This window comes from Molossus molossus, unplaced genomic scaffold (genome assembly GCF_014108415.1).
Source record: "Molossus molossus isolate mMolMol1 unplaced genomic scaffold, mMolMol1.p scaffold_m16_p_1, whole genome shotgun sequence".
NCBI classification, from domain to species: Eukaryota; Metazoa; Chordata; class Mammalia; order Chiroptera; family Molossidae; genus Molossus; species Molossus molossus.
In genome coordinates this window covers 76,342,791-76,348,790 of record NW_023425344.1, presented here as the reverse complement: position 1 = coordinate 76,348,790, position 6,000 = coordinate 76,342,791, and positions in this window count along the sequence as shown.

The window sequence follows — 6,000 nt, the reverse complement described above, 5'->3', positions numbered from 1 at the left end:
TCTGGTCTGTAAGCCAATGCTCTAACCACTGAGCAAAACAGGCCAGGGTAGTAACCCCCCCCCACCCCCCAGGAGGTTTTCTTGAATTAGATATATTCTGTTCCAATGTTTTGGTGGTTTTCCTAGATGCACATTGATCTTTGACGTCTGTATTTTTGTCATTTTGTCTTGAATACTTTTTATTTCTTTATTTAAAAAAAAATTAAAAAAACAACCCTATGCCCTGGCCAGTTTGACTCAGTGGTTAGAGCGTCAGCCCGGGGACCAAAGAGTTGTGGGTCCAATTCTGGCTAAGGACATGTACCTCAGTTGCGGTTCGTCCCTGGCCCTGGTTGGGGTCGTGCGGGAGGCAACCATTCCATGCGTCTCTCTCACATCAATGTTTTTTTTCTCTCTCTCTCCCCGCCCTCCCTCCCTTCCACTCGGTCTAAAGATAAATGGAAACAATATCTCAGGTGAGGATTAAAAAACAATTAAAAAATAAAAATTAAAAAGACCTTATTTGTAGCTTAGGATATTATACTCAGTATTTGTTTATTTTAATGTTTCTTCATTTTTATTCTTTACTTATGAAATGTTTTTTATTTATTTCTATGCTTTCCTGAGTTCTATTATTTCATATATAATTTTTTCTATTTGTAAGTGATACTGTTATATAATATACCATTAAACTATTTTTAGAGATACAAAGTGTTCTGGATTATATGTGGTCAACAGAGTACCACCAAAACTTTTTACTGAAGTTGGAAAATACTTTTTCCAGAATTTCATCTCTCGTTTGGTTTCAGGTTTGAGTGTGACAGTGAGAGTATCTCACTTGATATTTGGACTGGGGAAATAAAATAGAGACTGTTATTCTTGGCATATCATGATGCCTAGTTACCATGTCTATAGAGATCTTTCCACAGATTCCTATTTTATAGTTGTGGTAACTGGACCCAACATTTTTCAGACTTTGCTGTGAGTTATGGCTTCTTCACCACCTCTAGTGTTTCAGGCTAAAATTGTTAGTGACTATTTCTTCAATTCTCCGACTGAAGCCTTCTAAACATTTGGTTCTACCACAATGATGTAAGCCCTAATTCCCTTATTAAAATTTGCATTTCTTTAATACTTTTGATAACTCTATCTTCTTGACCAAACCTAGACAGTTATACTAGGTTATAGTTTCAAATTGTTTTGTACACGTCTTTCTCAGAGTGTTGTCTTTGTAGGGATGTGTATTTGCATCTTTTTATTGTTGTTGTTGTTAACCCTCACTTGAGGATGTTTTTCATTGATTTTTAGAGAGAGTGGAAGGGAGGCAGAGGGATAGAGAGAGAGAGAGAGAGGGAAAAAGAGAAAGAGATAGATAGAGAGAGAGAGAGAGAGAGATTGATTTGAGAGAAACACATCAATTGTTGCCTCCACATGGCCTTGGGCTGGGGATCGAACCTGCAACCCAGGTACATGCCCTTGACTGGTTCTGCAGACTGACACTCTTAACTACTGACCCAAACCAGCTACGGCATTTGCATCTTTAAAAAAAAATCTTTGTGTGTAGGTTTCAATGATAATCTTTTTTATTATATCTAATTATTTTCTCTTGATCATTATTATATCTAATTATTTTTTTTGAAGTTTTAAAAGAGAAAGGTGGAACAGGAGAGCTTTTCCAATTTATAACTCTAATACTCCCTCTAGTTATTTTGATGAAGCATTCAATACAATAGCTTAGTCTTTTTTGTGATTTCTTGGTTCTATAGTTCTCCTTTTCTGAACCCCTCCTAGTTTTAAAACAACTTTTTTTTTCATTGATTTTAGAGAGAGAGGAAGGGAGAGGGAGAGATAGAAACACGAATGAGAGAAAACATTGATTGGCTGCTTCCTGCATGCCCCCCACTGGGGATTTGGTCCACAACCTGGGCATGCCCTGACGGGGAATTGAACTGGCAACTTCTTGGTTTAGGGGTCTATGCTCAACCACTGAGCCACACCAGCTGGTCGAACCCCTCCTATTTTTTTTACCTTATTTTTCTTTTGCTTTTATTGTTTGTTTGTTTTTTTCACTCAGTGTGGGGCTTTGCCCCAAGAGGAAGCTTTTGCTGTGTTTTACCACAAACTGGAGGACTTAAACAATAGACATTTATTTTCTCACAATTTGGAGTCTGCAGATCTGAGATCAAGCTGTTGGCATGATTGGTTTTTTCTATGACCTCTCTCCTTGACTTGTAGATGATCATCTTTTACCAGTGTCTTCACATAATACCTGTTACATTATCTGTGTCCCGATCTCTTCTTATGAGGACACCAGTCACATTGGATTAAGGACTATTCTAATGACTTTGTTTTAACTTAATTACCTCTTCAAAAGCTCTGTCTTCAGCCATGGCTGGTTTGGCTCAGTGGTTAGAGTGTCAGCCTGTGGACTAAAGGGTCGTGGGTTCGATTCTGGTCAAGGGCATGTACCTCGGTTGCGGTTTCGTCCCTGGCCCTGGTCAGGGATGTGCAGGAGCAACCAGTCGATGTGTCTCTCTCCCTACCTCCCACTCTATCTGAAGATATATGGAAAAATACCTCTGGGTGATGATTAAAAAAAACAAAAGCTCTCTCTTCAATACAGCCACATTCTGAGCTACTGGGGTTAGAGCTTTAACATATGAATTTTGGGATAACATAGTTCTTCCCAGAATAGGCAGGTTAGGGTTGAAAGGGTTTATGGGTCCCAAATTGATTGTCTCTTCAGTACTTTTAATGGACACCTTACAGAACCCATGAGTGTGCAAAGCTCCTTCTTCCTCCTTTTCTCTCCTCCTCCTCCCTTCAGTATCCTTTCTTCCATATCTCCCTTCTCATCTTTATTTATCCTGTCTGAGGTTCTTTGATAATTATCTTTTGAAATTTATTGCTCATTATCTCTTTATTATTTCTCCTTCTGTTGCTTCTTCTGAGATTTCGATTACATATATATCAGACCATTTTATGTTGTTGTATAGACTCTTTTAGTTGTTGCTGTTGAACTTTTTTTCTCTTTCTTGTAATTCACTTGGAATAATTTCTATTGTCCTGTTTTCAATGCACTGATTCTTTCCTTGGCTGTATTGACTCTATTAATGAATTATTAGGAAGCATTCTTCCTCTCTGATTCTGTATTTTTCATTTCTAATGCTTCTATTTGACTCTTGCTTATAATTTTCATCTCTCTATTGAAATTCCCCATTAGTCTGAACATATTATTGTGTTATTCGCCTTTTCCACTAAAGTTTTTATTATTTATTATAGTTATTTTAATTCCCTGTCTGAAAGTTTAACCATTTGTGTCATATTGGTGTCCAGTTCTGTTTATTGTTTTTTCTCTTGACAGTTTTTTGGGGGAGTGTGTGTGTGTTTTGCAGCTGGACATGATGTGTAGGAGAGTAGAGAATAAAGTAAATAGTATTTATGCCTAGACTGACATAACTTTCCTTCAGATAGGTCTTAGTGTGAAGGGTCGTGTCAGTCATCAAGAATTGAGTTGGTTTGGAGTTTTGTGTTACAAAGATTTACCACACTGCATTGCTAACTTCATGTTGTTTCAGTTACATTTTGTTTAGGCTCTTGCTAGTGTTGGGTGGCTGGAGTGAGTTTTCTACATTGTCCTGGCTCAGCCTCAGTTTTAGGCAGACATATGTACCTAGGTATCTGGATGGATCTTACAGTTATTTTGAACCTCTGCAGCATTTTTTAAAAATATGGTTTTATTGATATTTTGTTTTTATTTTTTATTTTTCAATTTTTAGAGAGAGAGGAAGGGAGAGGGAGAGAGAGATGGAAACATTGATGAGAGAGGACATCAATTGGCCACCTCCTGCATGCCGCATGTTGGGGATATGGTCCACAACCTGGGCATGTGCCCTGACTGGGAATTGAACTGGTGACCTCTTGGTGCATGGGTTGACACTCAACCACTGCACCACATGGGCCAGGCAAACAATTATTGATTTTTTAGAGAGAAAGAGGAAGGGAGAGATAGAAATATCAATGTGAGAGAGAAACATCAATCAGCTGCTTCCTGCACGCCCCTACTGGGGATCAAACCAGGACCTTTCATTCCATTGGACTGCGCTCAATCCTCTGAACTACACCAGCTGGGAAGAGCATCTGCAGCATATTTTTTATTTTTACCCCCCACCCCCATTCACAGAGAGGACTATTTCCCCCTCCTGTCTCTCCCTCAGTCATAACAGAGGTTCACCTGTGCCCCAGAGAGGGTTTACTGTTCTTCCTTCAGCTTAGGACTTTTGTTCCATAAGGGAGAATGATATGGGTAGAGCTTCTGCTTACCCAGTGGCAACTGATTTCTCCCCCATTTCTCCTGTGAACGCCTGCAAGTGTGTACCAATCCCTCTTGTGTCTGTGGAGCCCTGGTATTCTACACTCTCATACTAGACCAAACTACGCTTTCAGCAATTCATTAGGAATTCTTCATATCAGCTTGTATGTTGTTTCCTCTCTTCTTCCTATGTGGTCCATCCCAGATAAATCAGTGCTTATGACATATCTTTTGTGGGGGACACCTGTCTTTCTTTACATTTTAGGCTAATTTTTTTGCCCTATGCTTTTGGCTATCTGAAAGTTTAGGAAAAATTATAATCATATACATTGGCTTTTTTTTTTATTGTTAAGGTGAGAATGACACTCATTCCAGCTCTTGACACCCAAAGCAGATGCTAAAAGTCAGTTTTGACATTAAAAACATTAAGTCTGACTAACTGAGAGAGAATAGATTTGGGGATTATGATAGAGTAATATTAGAATACTGTTTCAATTTTCTTTGTTTTATTGATGGCTGAAACCAGAGTAATGGTAGAAGTATAAAAGTCTGAGAAGTTTTCAAGGTGTAGAATTATAAGGAGCAATTAAGGAGGAAATATTTTAGTTGGAATCTTCTCTTATAAAGATACTGTTTTAAAACTTAAAACTTATTCCTGATGATCATTTCTCATGCAAAATGAGCATTTTCCAAAGAGTCTTTTAAGGCATTATAATTATGTGTATAGGAATGCTTTAAACTCTGGAGTATTTCCTTGCTTGTGCATTTATGAGTTTGGTAACCCATTTCAAGAATATTATCCCAAAGTATAGAAAATGCATTCACAAAGACCTATTAATGAGGATTTAGTTTAAAGAAAGAATAACTACTTAAAATAACAGCATTTTAGAGATGGCAGAGACCTTAGGGAACATTTAAAGTAACATTTTTACCTTTAGTAAATGAGAAAAATAAGGAGCAAAAAGGTTAAGTGACTTATATGACTTATAGAAAACATTGTAAAGAGATTTCTTAGAAAAAGGAGGGTTTGCTTAGATGACCTTGTCACAGAAAAAACTTTGTTTTTCATCTTTTTAAGACTTCCAGGTCTTTTCTCAGACTTGATCCCACCTACTTTGCTCTTCCTTCTGGTTTTTAGCCGATCCAGAGAACTGGACCTTAGCTTTATTTTTCTTAACTTATTTACACTCTTCTCTTATTTCCTCAGCCTTCTTATGCCTGAGTCCAGCTGTACTTTTTTCATCTTTGCTCTTCTTTTTTTTCTTAAAAATTGGTAAATGGACCAGTTTCTAATAAAGATAATCTTTATAGGCAAACAGATTGAATGTAGCAGCAATGTAAAAGGAAATTCTACACTGTCAATATTAAAATTGTGTTAACAAAAATGGCTGGCATGCTTTTTAGCTGATAACAGAAGTCTTGGTAGGGTTATTTCACATTTATTTTTAAGTGTTTTGTAGATTCATCCCTGTATTTCAATTTGAACATACTCCTTTTATCCCAGAAGGCTTTTCTTCCTAGCATTTAAAAATGCCAAAGCATCCTTTTAAGAACAATACTATACTTCAGTTCATGTGAATAATCTGTATTAAATTTTTTTCTTTATTGTTTTAAGAGGGAGAGGAAGGGAGAGAGAGAGAGAGAGAAACATTGATGAGACAGAACATTGATTGGCTGCCTCCTGCATGCCCCCCACTGGGGATTTGGCC